Genomic DNA, 13,702 nt, shown 5'->3' on the forward strand with positions numbered 1-13,702 from the left:
TGTGGCGTGGCTGGTTTCGCACAGTGATTTAATTTATGCTCGGAAGAGACTGTCCCCCGGATTGGTTTAGATAAAATTATTTTAATTGGTTCCGTTTTGACAGGCCCGGCCGGGCGCACTGAAGAGATTTTTTTTCCCTCTTGTGGAACAAGAAAAGATGACCAGAGATCGGAGTGTGTGATCTGTCGTCTGTTTGCGGAGAATTCGTTTAGGAGTTTAAAAAAAAATCAGTGGAAAAAAAGTAGATTTCAGAGTGCTGGTCTAGTTCGTAAATCTCCACTTCTTGTACAAAAGCCCTGTACTTTTGGGATGAATTGTAATGACTTCAGTGGGGGGCAGGGGGCATTTTGGTTATTGAAAACAAACCGTTTTCTACCGGTTGTTTAATTCAAGGACGTATGGAGGGAACTTGTTTGTCTGTTGATCGGCCTCTTTGAGCTCGGAGGTTGGCGACACTGTGACAGTGGAGGTCCCGAGGCCTAGTTGCGAAACTTTAGCACACGGCTGTATCGCTCTCGCCTTTAAACCAGTTCTGATCCAACGGTGGTTCGGAATGTACCCGATTCAAAGTAAAAGTACACATATGTCATGAATGACAGAGAGAGAGAGAGGACACTTTGAAACTAGTCTGAGATAATTCAGTTTCGCTGGTGAGACTGGCGCTGTCGGTCAGACATTTCAAACGCGTTGCACTTAAGCCACATACACCGGTCAGAGCCTCTACTAACCGGTTGTGAAAACGTGGAGCTGAAACAAATTAACGTTTAAAAAGGGAGTGATTAATTCAGAACCCTGTTCTTATTTACGTGTTTACAGCGCCCTCGCAAACCGGAACCCAGAGATCTCTGATTTCTAAACACAGTTCTGATTGAAAAGGCGATATTCGAACCAGCGGATCACAAGCACAGTCTCCCCGTCCCCCTCCTCCACACGTCTGCCCCTACCCCCGCATCGCTCTGAAGTCAAAAAACAAACTATGAGAAGATAATTTGCTTCTATGACCCCCCACCCCCACTGACTCGGTCTCTAATCCTAGTCTTCGTCCGTCTGGTTCGACAGTCCGGTTTCGAGACCGCACACGTTTCGAAGGTTTGTTTTTGTAATTTCCCTCTGAGTTCTAGCGAAATGTCAAATGTGGGCAGGTGGGCTGTAGTCGTTCTGAGCCACAGTCCTGCCTCGTCAGCAGGCGGAGCAGCAGTTTACTCGCACAGAAAGCTCCACGGGTCGATGACCCGGGGTGCGAGTGACCAGACAGGTGACAGCAGCGTGCTCCACCCCCTCCCCCCCAAAATGAGTTTTTGCTTGGATCAAACCACATTTGCATATGTCCCTTCCACCCCAAAATCCAGTTCTTCTCCATTCAGGTGTGTTTTAGCAAAGGTATGCAGCATTGTCTTAGCTGTGTCTCTCAACTGAGCTGGTAGTCTGGGTTCTCTTGTGCTGAGTGTGTGCGCCCCCGGTCTGTTGGGGTCAGTGTTTGATGATCTTGCCTTTGTCCAGTGTAGGTAGGCCTGTCTCTCTGCCTGAAGTTAGACTGGGTGCTGTACAGAGGCTTCGTGTTAAACCTTGTCAAACAACAGTTTGCTTGACCATTTATTATATAAACCCATGTCAGTGTTCGGAAGAGAATGCTTTCTGCTCTGCAGTACAGGAGACCTTTCCCAACGCTGAGAATGGAAGCAGATTAGAAAGTGTGGAATGTCCTTTTTCAGAGCGCAAAAAGGGGTCATTTTCTTGCCTTTACAGCCGGTGAAAGGGGAAAAACTTTGCGGATCGCTGTCAAGTCTCTTTGCCCTAGTGGGGTCTGAATCGGTCAGTTTTGTTTTTCAGTTACGGCTTGAAAAGGTGTAGACATTGCTTCAGTAAGAGATGAAAGCATTTGAAGACTTCGCGATACCCTCCCCCTAGAACATGCGTCCGCACGGCCGTTTTACTGGTGCTTTCTGCAATAGTCAGAGTAGTAAAGAAATCAGATTTGATGTGTGGCAGCCGCTGTGTGTTGTAAATTTTGCCAACTGCCATTGTGCTGCAGGTATTCGAGTTTAATACAGTGGTTATAAGTGGCATTTGGCGTACTCTTTAGGGCACTCAATTTAATCCATTTGTTATCATTGTTTTTTTGGTAGAGGGAAATAGTGCTTGATCAGAAGCTGCGGAGGCTCTCGCTGTCGTCCGGTGCTGTGAGCAGCCGGGCGCTGACGGGACTGTCCTGACACACGCTGACCTCAGGCGCTGCAGGAGTGAGCAGCCCGGAGCTAGAGGCAGAGTCCCGTTACCGAGCAGCGTGGTTTTCCTGGTTCTGTTCCCTGTCCGGGGTGGGGCCGTGGGCGTGCGCTCTGGTCCTGCCCGCCGGCTTCCTCTGCCGAGAATTCCTCCGTTCTGTCGAGACTTGTTTCCCTTGCGGTAACAACGCGACAGAACGGGGAGTAAACTCCCGCCGTGCCTCCTGGAAGCTGCCCTCGTTTTTCAGCACGCGCGGCTTCGTTTGCCAGCCTAGCGTCAAACGCCTCGCTGCCCTCATCTGTGCCAGTGGAGAGAGAAGTGTTCCCAGCGTGCCCCGCCAGGGCAGCTGGACACTAGCGGGCAGGCTTGACCACTCTGCTCACTCCCAGCCCTTTTCTCTCCTCCTCGTCCGGGTGTTGATCAGACGCACTTCCAAGACCAGCAGGGAGTTTCTCCACTGCTATCCCCCTGCAGCGAGCTGAGACATCCCGGATCCCAGGATGAGCAATGCTTTCTTTACTGGAACAACAGCTTCGTTTTAGCCGAAGGGTTTTATACATTTAAATAATTTGGAAGCGTGTTGAGGCCCCTCGCCGAGCTGACGTGCCAGCGGGAACATGATCGTGTTTGTGCGACCGGTTTCCACTTGAACAGGTGTTCTTGGCTCAGGCCTGGGAGTCAGATACTGTTCTTCCATTTCTGTGTCACTTTTCTTTCAATAGTCTTTTTTTTTTGCGATGGGTACAAAATCCTTTTTTTTTGTTTTAGTCTTCCTCCAGTTGTTGCAATATTTAATTTCTTCCACAGTGGAAGAAAGAGGAGATGGTATTTGATTTGTGAATTGATAATTGTTTGAAATTGCCCAGTGATTTTTCGTCCCAGAGGGTCCTAAAGTGGTTCCTGTACAGGAGGGGATCCACAACATCTACCACTAAAGTACAGCCCCAGTGCACAGCAGGTCAGGTGGAGGAGTGAGAAACTGCTTCTCAAACTAAGGAGGAATTCTGAGAGACCAGATTAAGACCAGAATGGATTTTAGCCGGGGTACCAACTTATAGCACCCCTACTCTTACAAACAGTGCCATGGGATCCTTAATGACCATGTATTTAGGACTTAATGCCTACCAAAGGACAACACCTCCTGCATTCACCATGCCCCCATTCACTGTACTGGGACATTGGTTTAGAAGTTCTGCTCCAGTGGGGAGAGTGCCACCTACTGGTCTACCAGCAAAGCTTACAGCAGCCTCCTGGATTTCCCTGGAGGACTCTCATCCCAGTACCATCCAGGCCTGGCCCAGCCTCGATTCTGAGACCTGACGGCAGAGGGCTGTTGTGCTGCTCTCAGGTGCTCCACCTTCGATTCCCTAGGTGCCTGTGTGTTGTCAGTTCTCTGACAGAGAGCGTCTCCAGTCCTCCAGTCCAGTCTTGTTTCTGCTGTGGAGGTGGCTTGCAGGCCATGCAGGTGTCACAGGAGGCGTGCAGGCTCTTCGCTCCACCTGGGCAGACATTGGCTGTTTGATAACTTGGGAACCCACTGTGAGTGAGGTTGTGATGCAAATGTAAAATTTGGTCTTTCCAAATTGTGAAATAAGCGTAATGCTCAGCGATCAAGTCTTTTTTTTAAGACTTGTGGTGAATGTAGCTGCGTGCAGTCGGCCTAGGTAATCAGATGTATGTAGCGAGAGAAATATCGCTGTTTCACGTATCCAAATCACCCCTGCTGCTATCCTGGAGAAATCTGCTGAGGTCTGATGTGCTTCAATGCTGTGGTGTTTGGTTTCAGTTTCCTGTGAAATGTTGCTGTTCTTAACTCTGTGGCGAGTTTCCCAGAACTCAACAGATCAGCAAAATGTCCACACGGTCTCCTTCCTGCGGATCTTCACCATGCTCGTGTTGCGTCTGCGTCTCGGATCCCTGCAACGTTTTGGAAAAGGATTACTGTGTTCTATCCTGAGTTTTAGAGTAAGCCCACCCCCTACCTCGAACCTTTGTTTGGGTTTTGGTCCTGCTCTGGGGTTTCCTCGTGTCTGCGAAGTCGTGGGAGTGGTTTGTGATGCCTCATCTGCTCCCCTGGTTCCCCAAGTAGCCACGTGTTTCCCACCACCAGATCAAGGGGGCGACGGCAGTTTCACTTGAGTCTGGAACTCGACTCAGTCAACACTTTTCAAGGGCCGGGGGGTTTAATGCACTCTCAGTTCTCCTTTCTGGAGTTTCTACTGTTTCTTTTAAGACACCACACATTTAAGAAATAAGTTCATCTCTTAAAAACTTATACTTTCCATTTCTTTGTGATTTTTATGAGGACTGTTTTTAGAAGAAGAGCTGTGCACACACTAATGAGGGACACAGACTGCGTGTACATGGATTAGTTGGTTCTCTCTGGTTTTCATGAATCACTGTCCTCCTGTGTCTGGGCTTAGCCTGTGTGTGGCAGGGAGGCACAAAATGGAAACGCAAAGGCTAACATAGCATGGGACTCTACGGCAATTCCCGGTCTTGAAATGTCAGAAGAATGCCTTTGAAGACTATCCTGATTTCCTGTGGTCCAATTGCTTCTTTATGCTAGCAGCGCCCTTGAGTATGAGCTTCCTAGTTTTGGCACTGGAATCTTGTTTGGGAATGCCTCGCTGCCATCTGGGAAGCTCTAGCGAAGCAGCCAAGCTTCGTCTGATACAACCATGGTCCCGCTGAAGAAGACCGGTGATGGAAATCAGACCTTGAGCGTCCAATCAGGTCGTTTTTATAGCAGTCCATCTTACGGTAAAACCAAAGGAAATCCTGTTTGTGGCCATCTGACTTCGACACCGCCCCAGAGCTGTTATATGGCTTTTGAAGTGTTGGCACAGACCAGGCTGTGACTAAGCAACCCCCACGGTCTCTCATCTTCTTCCACATTTTACAGAGGTCCCAGGCTCTGTCTGCTCTGTCCTTTTTTTCAGAGTAGAACTGATGGTATAGTTCTAGCCTGAAGTGGACAAGAGAGCTGTTCCCTTTTCTTTCTATAGGCATCTGTGGGCCGTTCTGCACTCTGCTCAGTGCTGTGCCAAGTTGCAGTGCCCGCTAGCTTCCAGTAACCTGCAAAAGCATTCTGTTAAGAGGAATGGCATCCAGGTCCTCTCAGAAAGGTTATCCACGAAGGAATGTGAGTTCCAAAGTGAAATATGTAAGCTGAGCTTTGGATGAGACACCAGGAAAGTCATGCTTGTTGTAACTGCAATAGAAATGACATCGCCTCTCTTGTTATCTCTCAGTGATCAACGATTGTCAGGCCCTATGATCTGGTGTCGTGACGTGTGCTGTGACAGTTTGCATCTCTCCATTGGGGCTGTTTTTAGTGGCAAATCCATCTGTCTTATTCTATGCCGAAAACAGGTGAGAAACCCTCCTCTTGTTCTGGGATTTTTCCTTCAGTGGACATGCATTGCAGTTTGTCCACTCCTGAAGTGAAAGGCATCACATCTTCTGGCTGCTTTATTTCCTTTTTCACAGCTGGTTGCAGAGCAGGCACAAATTGGAGTAAGCAGCAATTTGTTCTTTTTACTAAATGCACAGTCAGGGGTACAGTCAGACCGCACAGTTTGCCTGCACTGCAGTAGCATGAGTTCCATTTTCAGTCTCGCCATCAGGGATACACAGCTCCAAATACACAGATTAATGAGCTGACCGTTCATATGTAAGCACTGAATAAGAGGATCTGTGGGGAAAAAACGTAAAAGACTATTCTGAAGGGCTAAAATAAATATGCATGCCTTAAAGCTTCAAATCAAAGATTCTTTTAATTTTCACTGTCTGTTTACTGCTCCCTCCAGTGCCACTAGCGTTTCTGCACTCTTCACTGACATAATTGATAATTGACCTGATGTCCTCACTCATTTCCCAGTTCTTTGTTTTAAACAAATTGAAACCAGGAGCCCTTAAACAGAGTGACATGTATGCTCTGCCTCCTCTCAGAGTCCTCCTGCTGGTCCTGACCGACAGCCCTGGGAGTGAGGTGAGGGTGTGCTGAGGTCGCGGCGAAGCTCTCCCGTCAGGCAGCCAGCCAGCTGTGGGACACCGAGCCACAGAGGCATGCAGTCTCTGTGCGCAAGCGCATTGTAGTCTTTCACAAATAGACGACCAGTTAAACTCGTGGCTTGGTTGTAATAGAAGGCGGGGGTCGTTTCATCGAATGAGTGAGGTGGGCAAATTGGTTCAAATGCATAGGCAAATCAAAAAAAAAATTTTGTTTTAGATTTTCCCCTACCCCCACCTCCTCCGGTGCTCACTAGAGTGAAACCTGCTGATCTCATCCATCAAAACAGTTTCCACTCGGTCCAGCCCACCGGTGGCTGACCTCTGCCCAACGAGGTGCCGGGTCAGCGGCGTCCAAGACGAGCACAAGCTGGTGAACGGGACTGGTGTTGGTCCGCGCTGAGGTCTCATTTTGGTGAACGGGATGGTGGGAGGGGGTGCAATCTAGAAACGACCATGAATGCTGTTTGCTAATAGAGTTGAGCCCCAAAGTCTCACGAGGCATAATAAGAGAGGCACACACTTATCTGCACCCTAGACTGTGGCACTGAATCAGTCCCTGACTCCCTTGTCTGCTTGGCTCAGACCTGAGGAGCACTGTGCCTAATCCAGTCCTTAACTGAGGCTGTAATTGGACCTTTCAGGTGAGGTCCGGCTGGGATGAAAGTTTGCCATTGCCTGTCACCAGTTTAGCCCTGCTTTAGGGGTGACTTTGAAGAAACACAGTGTCTGATCCGGAGCATTGCTCGATTAAGAACAGGGCTTAGGATCTTGGGCAGGAGTATATTGTAACTCCTCCCTCCCCCACTCCAGAAAAAAGAAAGGTTTCTAGAAAGCAGCTGGATTGAGATCACCTCTGGTTGTATTTGCTGACGGAGGACAAAGTGGATTTGCTCTGTAAAACCCGGGTCCTTCGTGTCGGGCCAGGACGAGGAGCTGCAGGCTTCCTGTTCGAGGCGGTGGACCGAGCTCAGCGCGCCACTCTTTCAAGCTCTGTTGTGAAGAGGTGTACTTCAGAAAGAAAGCAAGCCAGCATCCGTGGCAGTCTGAAGATGGTTTCGAAGGAAACCGTGTGGAAGGGGACTGTTGTCATCACAGCTGCTCGGAGACTGTGTGTCTGGAGAAGGGAGAAACGATGAGTGGGAGCTCAGGGCTGGAGCGTGGGGCTCAGCAGCTGAGTGGGAGACAAAGCTTTCAAACCCCATTGCAAGAGAACAGTAACAATAGAAGAATCTGCTTGATCCTGACAGGACTAGTGTTTGAAAACCAGTGGTTTGGTATGGCTGAGTTGTCGGAGTCTGTTAATCACTTTTCACTGCTGTCTTTGGACGTCATCTTTCATAACCTGTAATAGTGCACCTGGGCCAGCCCTGAGCCAAAACCCCTGGAGCAACACAGGGTGCATCCTGTGTGCCAGAAAGCTCACCGCACCAGCGCTCCGGTGCACCCCTGTAATATAGTGGCATCCTTGGTGTGAGAATAAACAGAACCTGGAACAGCCTGTTCTGGGTTGTGAGTGCTGAGTCTGTCCCCCGCTGAAGCTGGTTGAAATAAATGTGCAGTGCAAGCGGAACAAAAAGTGCTTATTATTGCTCTTCCGCTTTAGTCTTGAATGAAATGTTCCCATTTTTGCAAGGAAGGTCATTCTAAAAGATTTAAACTAATAGTGTAACAATTAAAACATCTTTTTATTTATGTAATATCTTGGCTCATCTTCAAGGTCAGCAGTCACGCATGTCACTCAAAGGCTTGACCCACTGTAGGCCTTCAGAGCTACGCTGACGCAGCCTGTTAAACCCCAGACGAGCTCGGGTACGGGGCACTCTCGGTACAGTGTTCCAGGCTGTAGGCACTACAGCTTTTGACTGCGTCTCTGCCAGGCAGGGTAAGAGTTCCCGTTTTTCTTCAGCAAAGAAAAAACACTTTTGCAAATGGTGAGCAGATCTCCAGCTGGCTGTCAGACTGCCAGAAGTCCAGCCTGACATAGGATAACCTCCGGATTCCGGTCCGGATTATTGGAATCTTTTCTTTACTTTCCCCGGCCATCTAAGTGGCAGGCTACTCTCCAGTTCCCATTTTGTGTGGTTTTGTAGCTTTTTTTTTGTTGTTGCTGATTTTCAGTGAGAAGACCGTGGGTCAAAACAAAGGATGTTTTGACAATGTGGCTGTAAAAACCCCAGAGGAGGAGGAGGAGGTTTGGAAAAGTCCCGACATTCCCTGGCTCTCTTGCCACATTCCCGGCAGGTGAAGCCACAGGCTTTTCGTCCCCCTTGGGGTCAGGAGTGCGCCGTACTGTGCCCGTCGCCGTCGAGCACCCTGACACCCTTTCACTTGGACTTCCGAGTATAGCAGTAGGGAGTGACCTGTGCTGGTTGTGGCAGATTCTGGTGGAGTCTGATTTTAAATGATCTGAAGTCAGGAGACAAAAGACTTGTCTGTACGCTTCATAATACACTAATTTACTGGAATTGTGAAAGTCTGTGCCCATGCTGTAAACCAGGGGTCTCAAATATGCGGCCCGCAGGCCACGTGTAATTATGGGCGAACAGGCGAACAGTTTTTCTCGTCAATGAAGATCAACAAATCACTTTTACAGTCAAGACTCACCGATGAACATTTCAGGCAACATTGCGATTGGCTACTTCACGTGATATCAGGCCTAATGTTGACGTTCTGGTCTCCGCAAAACGAAGCAGCCAGAATGAAGAACTTCAGAAATAACCTGATGTCGAGTGCATTGAGTAAAGTGGACCAACATGTTTCAAATAAAAATTTCCGTTTCAAATAATTTTTTAATCTTTGATGCATTTTGTATGTGTATGAATGCGGCCCACCGATGAGCACATTTTACTCATGCGGCCCCCATATTCATTTGAGTTTGAGACCCCTGCTGTAAACTCTTGTTTCGCTGTCATTTCTTTTCTCGTGTTGGAGAGGTAGCGGGGATATTGCGAAGGCGGGTAGTTACAGCAGATCTGTAAGAGTGTTGCGTGAACTAAAAGATAAAAAGGAAAACATTTTTACCACGTTATCTGTATTCATAAAAAAACCTTCAAGCCGACTTAAAATATATACGTTCCAGGATGGACTCAGGTGATAGCAGGTGGTTGTTGCATATTACCTGGTGTCGTTCTCTGTAATAAACTGGTCATAATAGTCATTTATGAAATAACAATCTGGGATCAGGACAGTCATTTCTTGTAAAATGCAAAATCATAGTAGTCATTATATTTCATATCAGCTGTGTAATTGGATCTCCATCCAGTGCAGTGTTGGCAGGGTGCTGAACATAACCAAGGAATGGGGAAACAGATATAATAATAATAATTTCAGATAGTGCTGTTTCTCCCTCAGGGGTGGCAGTGCGGAAGTGAGCCTGGTCTAAGCCCTGTCTTGGTCTGGGTGGAGTCTGGGTCGAGGAAGTCTGGCAGGGAATCTGATATTTCATTTTTCTTCCGTAGTTTTGAAGAGGCCATTCAGCTCCGAGTTGAACTTTCTCTCTCTGCTTGCGCTGCCCGTTGTGGTGTCTTGTGTGGTTCAGCCAGCCCTGCTGGACTTCACCTGGTTCAGCCCTGCTCCTGCTGAGGAGGAAGGGAGGGTGGCTTCTGGTTTGCCTGTGAGCTGCTGTCTCTCCTGCGATCAGGCAAGGGAGGGCGAGAGGTTTAATCAGCAGCGAGACCGGTGTGCCGCTGCCTGTTGGAGCAGCTGGCGGTTTGTGTGTGTGTGTGCGTGGAAGGGAGGGGTGGCACTTCTGTGAGTTAGCTCTGTGAAGGTGGAACCGGGGCGAGGGACAGCTGTCATTACAGAGCGAGATGCATTCTCTGCGATGAAACCACTCAGGCCGTAACAGCGCGGCCTTTCAAAACAGCGCTGGAGTTGGAGGCAGAGGTGTTCTCTGGCTTGCTGTTCTGCTTTTTCAGTTCCCTTCAAGCATGTGCAGTCATATTTGAACTGGAGACTATGATTTGATTGTTTTTTTTCCTCCCCTCTCACCAGCACAATAAGTTTATTATGTCTCTGATCGAGCCAAGCCTGGTATTTATTGCTGGTCTGGTTGTTTCCCTGCCATAGGTGGGACTGGCTGTTACTGCAGCTGAAAGGAGTAGGATTGTTTCTAAATGTGGCTTGGAGGGGCCAGATGTCCTGGGGAAGGGGGGGTTGGGTAATCAAAATTTGAGTAGAGGCCCTGTGGCTCACCATGTGGAGCTATTCTGAGGTTTTACTGAGAAGTGCCTGCACTTCGTGTTGAAAACTCTCCCCTCTTATCTCGCCTGGTTTCAACCAGCAGGACATATTTACTGATTACTTGTGACCTAGTCGTTTCCATGTTAGCTGTGTGGTTTTGAGAGCAACCGGAAACCTTCATGCTTTCTCAGGCTTTTTTATGAAAGGGCGATATGTTCTGGAAGGCCATTGTCAGTTTAAAGCCCAGTTAAAATATAATCGTCCCAAGCATATTGCACACCACGAGCATCAGGTTGTTGTATTTTTGTGTTGCATCACAGCTGGCCTGCGGCGTCCCATTTAGGAGTGTGTTCCAGCTCCACATTTGGCACAGCTCTTGAACTCCGAAGTCGAGGTGTCAGATTGAGGCTGTTCGCTAATTAGATTTGAATGTAAACTGAAACCTTTGCTTCTCCCTCTAGATCTACTCACTCCTGTTTTTTTTCCTTCCCCTTAAGAACAGGGAAGCGAAGCGCTGTCGCAATGGCTAAGAATGTGAAAGACAAACACTGAAGTCTGATACAAGGCATTGTGAGCTCCAAGCTGTGTTTTTTTTTTCCACTGTGGTGGGTTTGTTTTAGTTGTGTAACTGCAGACGCTGCAGGATCTGGGTCAACTGGGCAAGCGCTTTAAGAGGCCGCTTGCAGAACATCACCGCCCCCCTTCTTGGTAAGAGAGCTGGTGACCACAAAGAGAGGAGCGGCCTGGCCACTGCTGTGGACTGCACCATGGCTGGGGTCCCGGTTCCTCGATCGCTCGGACTCTTCGGCCCGCGTGTCCCTGCGGTGCCGTCACCGCTGACGACGAGACGACATGCTGGCGCCGCGTGACCTCCGCCTTTGTGGTGGTTAGCCTTTGCCGTGTGTCCGGGACACCTTTCTGCCGGATATTTCCGGTTTGCTCGGTTCTGGGTGAGCTGGAACTGCTGCTGTCGGTTAAGGGCAGTAGGTCTTGTGGACCTTTCTGTTTCTTTTGAAACCTAGCGAGTTCCTCTCGGGAAGATGGGAAACGTGTCCTTTCAGGATCTAGAGTGAAAGTGCTTTCAGAACCCTTACCTGACGAGGAGACTCGGCACTGTCCTGTTTTTCTTCTCTAGGGACTGGAAGCTTCTCTGGGTGAAAGAGGCAGGTTTGGAGAGTGAACGGTTCCCGAGGTGTTAACAGGAATGTGATGACAGCACAGCAGAGCTCGGGTTTGCCCCATGAGCCTTCTGGTATATTCATCCTTGACCTTAACCGGTATTAACTGGAACGCCTGACCTCATTTTTCAAATTTTTTGTTCAAGTTACAGGTACTGCACAGCTGCCTTGAGCGGTATTTTTCTGGCGTGGGCCAATAGACATGATGGCAAGGTGGATACGCACAGCCCAGGCGGAGGTAGAGAGTGATTCACTCTGCAGCAGGTGTGACATGACTCTGCCTCTTGCCCCTAGAGCTCCTCTGTCTCTCCCTCCACTGCGTTAGAGAGGGACTGGGGGAGGGATGGCGATGAGAGAAGGGCAGTTCAGGTGAGATTGAGTAGCGGACGATTGACATCTTAATGAGCGTTGAATTATGGGGCTGGCAACAGCCACAGTGACGGGGCCTGGCGGAGACATTTCAGTTACTATCTACCTGCTTTCACAGCAGACTGGGAATGAGATCCCAGAGGTGTCTTGGCTTATTTTTAGAAGCGTGTGGAGATGCATCTTTAAGGGAATTAAAGCTGTTCTGCAAGTGCTTGACAAGTGATGGCACCCCTCTGTGGTTTTCTAGCTGCGGCATTGCTCAGTTTCCAGTGGGGCGGCTCTGCAGTAGGAGGAAGTAGTTATTTTGGTCAAATACGGTGTTGCTGAGAACAGAAATCTTGAGTGTAGTTCTCTCAATGTACTTTTCTTTGTGCATTTGGAAGACCTGGAGAAAAAACTGTGCCCTCTCCTTTTAGGTCGTTTCTTTTTTCAGTTGGTAGCTGTGGCGTTTTTTAAGCAGGTCACCGTCCTTTAAATGAACATCTGTCCACATACTGGTGAGCTGCTTCCCTTGGAGGGGCTTGGAGCGAGCCGGAATCGCAGTGCGCCAGGCAGGGCAGAGAGCGCATGGGTGCACTGCCCCTGTAGGGGGCGCTGGCTCATCCTGAGGCCGCAGTGGAAGCCAGAGTGTCTTCAGGATCAGAGGCTGGGGGAGACTGGTCCACACGACGAGAGCCCCTCGTTATCCCACAGGGAACACGGGGAGACTCCACACTGGGGCTGGAGTCCAGTCCAGAGAGCTGGAGCTGCGAGGCAGCTCTGTGTCGCCATCCTGCTCCTGTCTGCAGACATGACACTACCACATTTCCCTCTGCAGGCCTCCACAGAAGCTAATGAATGAAATGATAGAATTCCCCACAGGACAAATCACACCTATTGTCTGTCTGATTTTTTTTAGAATGCTTTTTAACATTTATTTATAGCGGTTATAGAATTTTCAGGTCTTTTGTGACCTTTCTCTGCCGCAACCACATCCTTTAGCGTTGAGTGTCCCAGGCTCGTGTGTTACACCATATGCAAATCACCCACTCAGTCAGTAAGCAAGTTTTTGCTTAACGGTGATGAGACAGTTTTTTGTATTTCCCTCTGAAATGTCAGCTGTTGGTTCCGCCAAGCTTTTCTAACTGCTTTGCTCTTATCAATGGAACGAGAGACTGCTTTCACTCTCTCCATCTCCTGTCACACTGCATGATTGGTAGTTTCTCTCTCGTCTTCCTTTTGCTGATATGGGTGCAGTTGTGAAAAAAATACCCAATGCTAAAAGATAAAATAATCCCTCAACAGAAGTTTCCTTTTTACACCCAACATAGAGGAAGGAAGTGCTTTCTGACATAAGCAAGCACAGGGCCAGCCTCTCATGGCTCTGTCCGGCTTGTCTTTATCCGAATGAGGCTCGTGGTGCTTTAGCCCTGGTCCCGCACTGCAAAGTGGGTTTCACTCCAGCTAAGCTCTGGCTGACTTTAATTGGGTCAATTGGTTTAATTAGGAGATAAGACGTTTTCCAGATCCCTGTTCAGCGACCATTTAAGGCTACATATCAGATGAGCAGGACTGTGGCTGTCTGGTACTGTGGGTGCATGTCCCCCATATAAGGATGTGTAAGAGTCCATTAATTCCCTCTGCATATGGCTGGGAATGATCCTGGATTTTTATCAATTGCTTGACACCAGACAGTTGGTCCACCTCTGCGCCTCCAATACAGTGCCAAATTCCTCACCTCCCCATAAAAGCTT

The 13,702-nt window shown here is 48.8% G+C and overlaps 1 protein-coding gene across 1 annotated transcript in view; it reads left to right on the forward strand.

The window, feature by feature from the left end:
- Positions 1–13,702, forward strand: part of LOC148658827 (MAP kinase-activated protein kinase 2) — a 51,671-nt gene that overhangs the window by 1,023 nt on the left and 36,946 nt on the right. The window lies entirely within an intron of this gene.

This window comes from Lepisosteus platostomus, chromosome 7 (genome assembly GCF_059453375.1).
Source record: "Lepisosteus platostomus isolate fLepPlt1 chromosome 7, fLepPlt1.hap1, whole genome shotgun sequence".
Classification (NCBI taxonomy): Eukaryota; Metazoa; Chordata; class Actinopteri; order Semionotiformes; family Lepisosteidae; genus Lepisosteus; species Lepisosteus platostomus.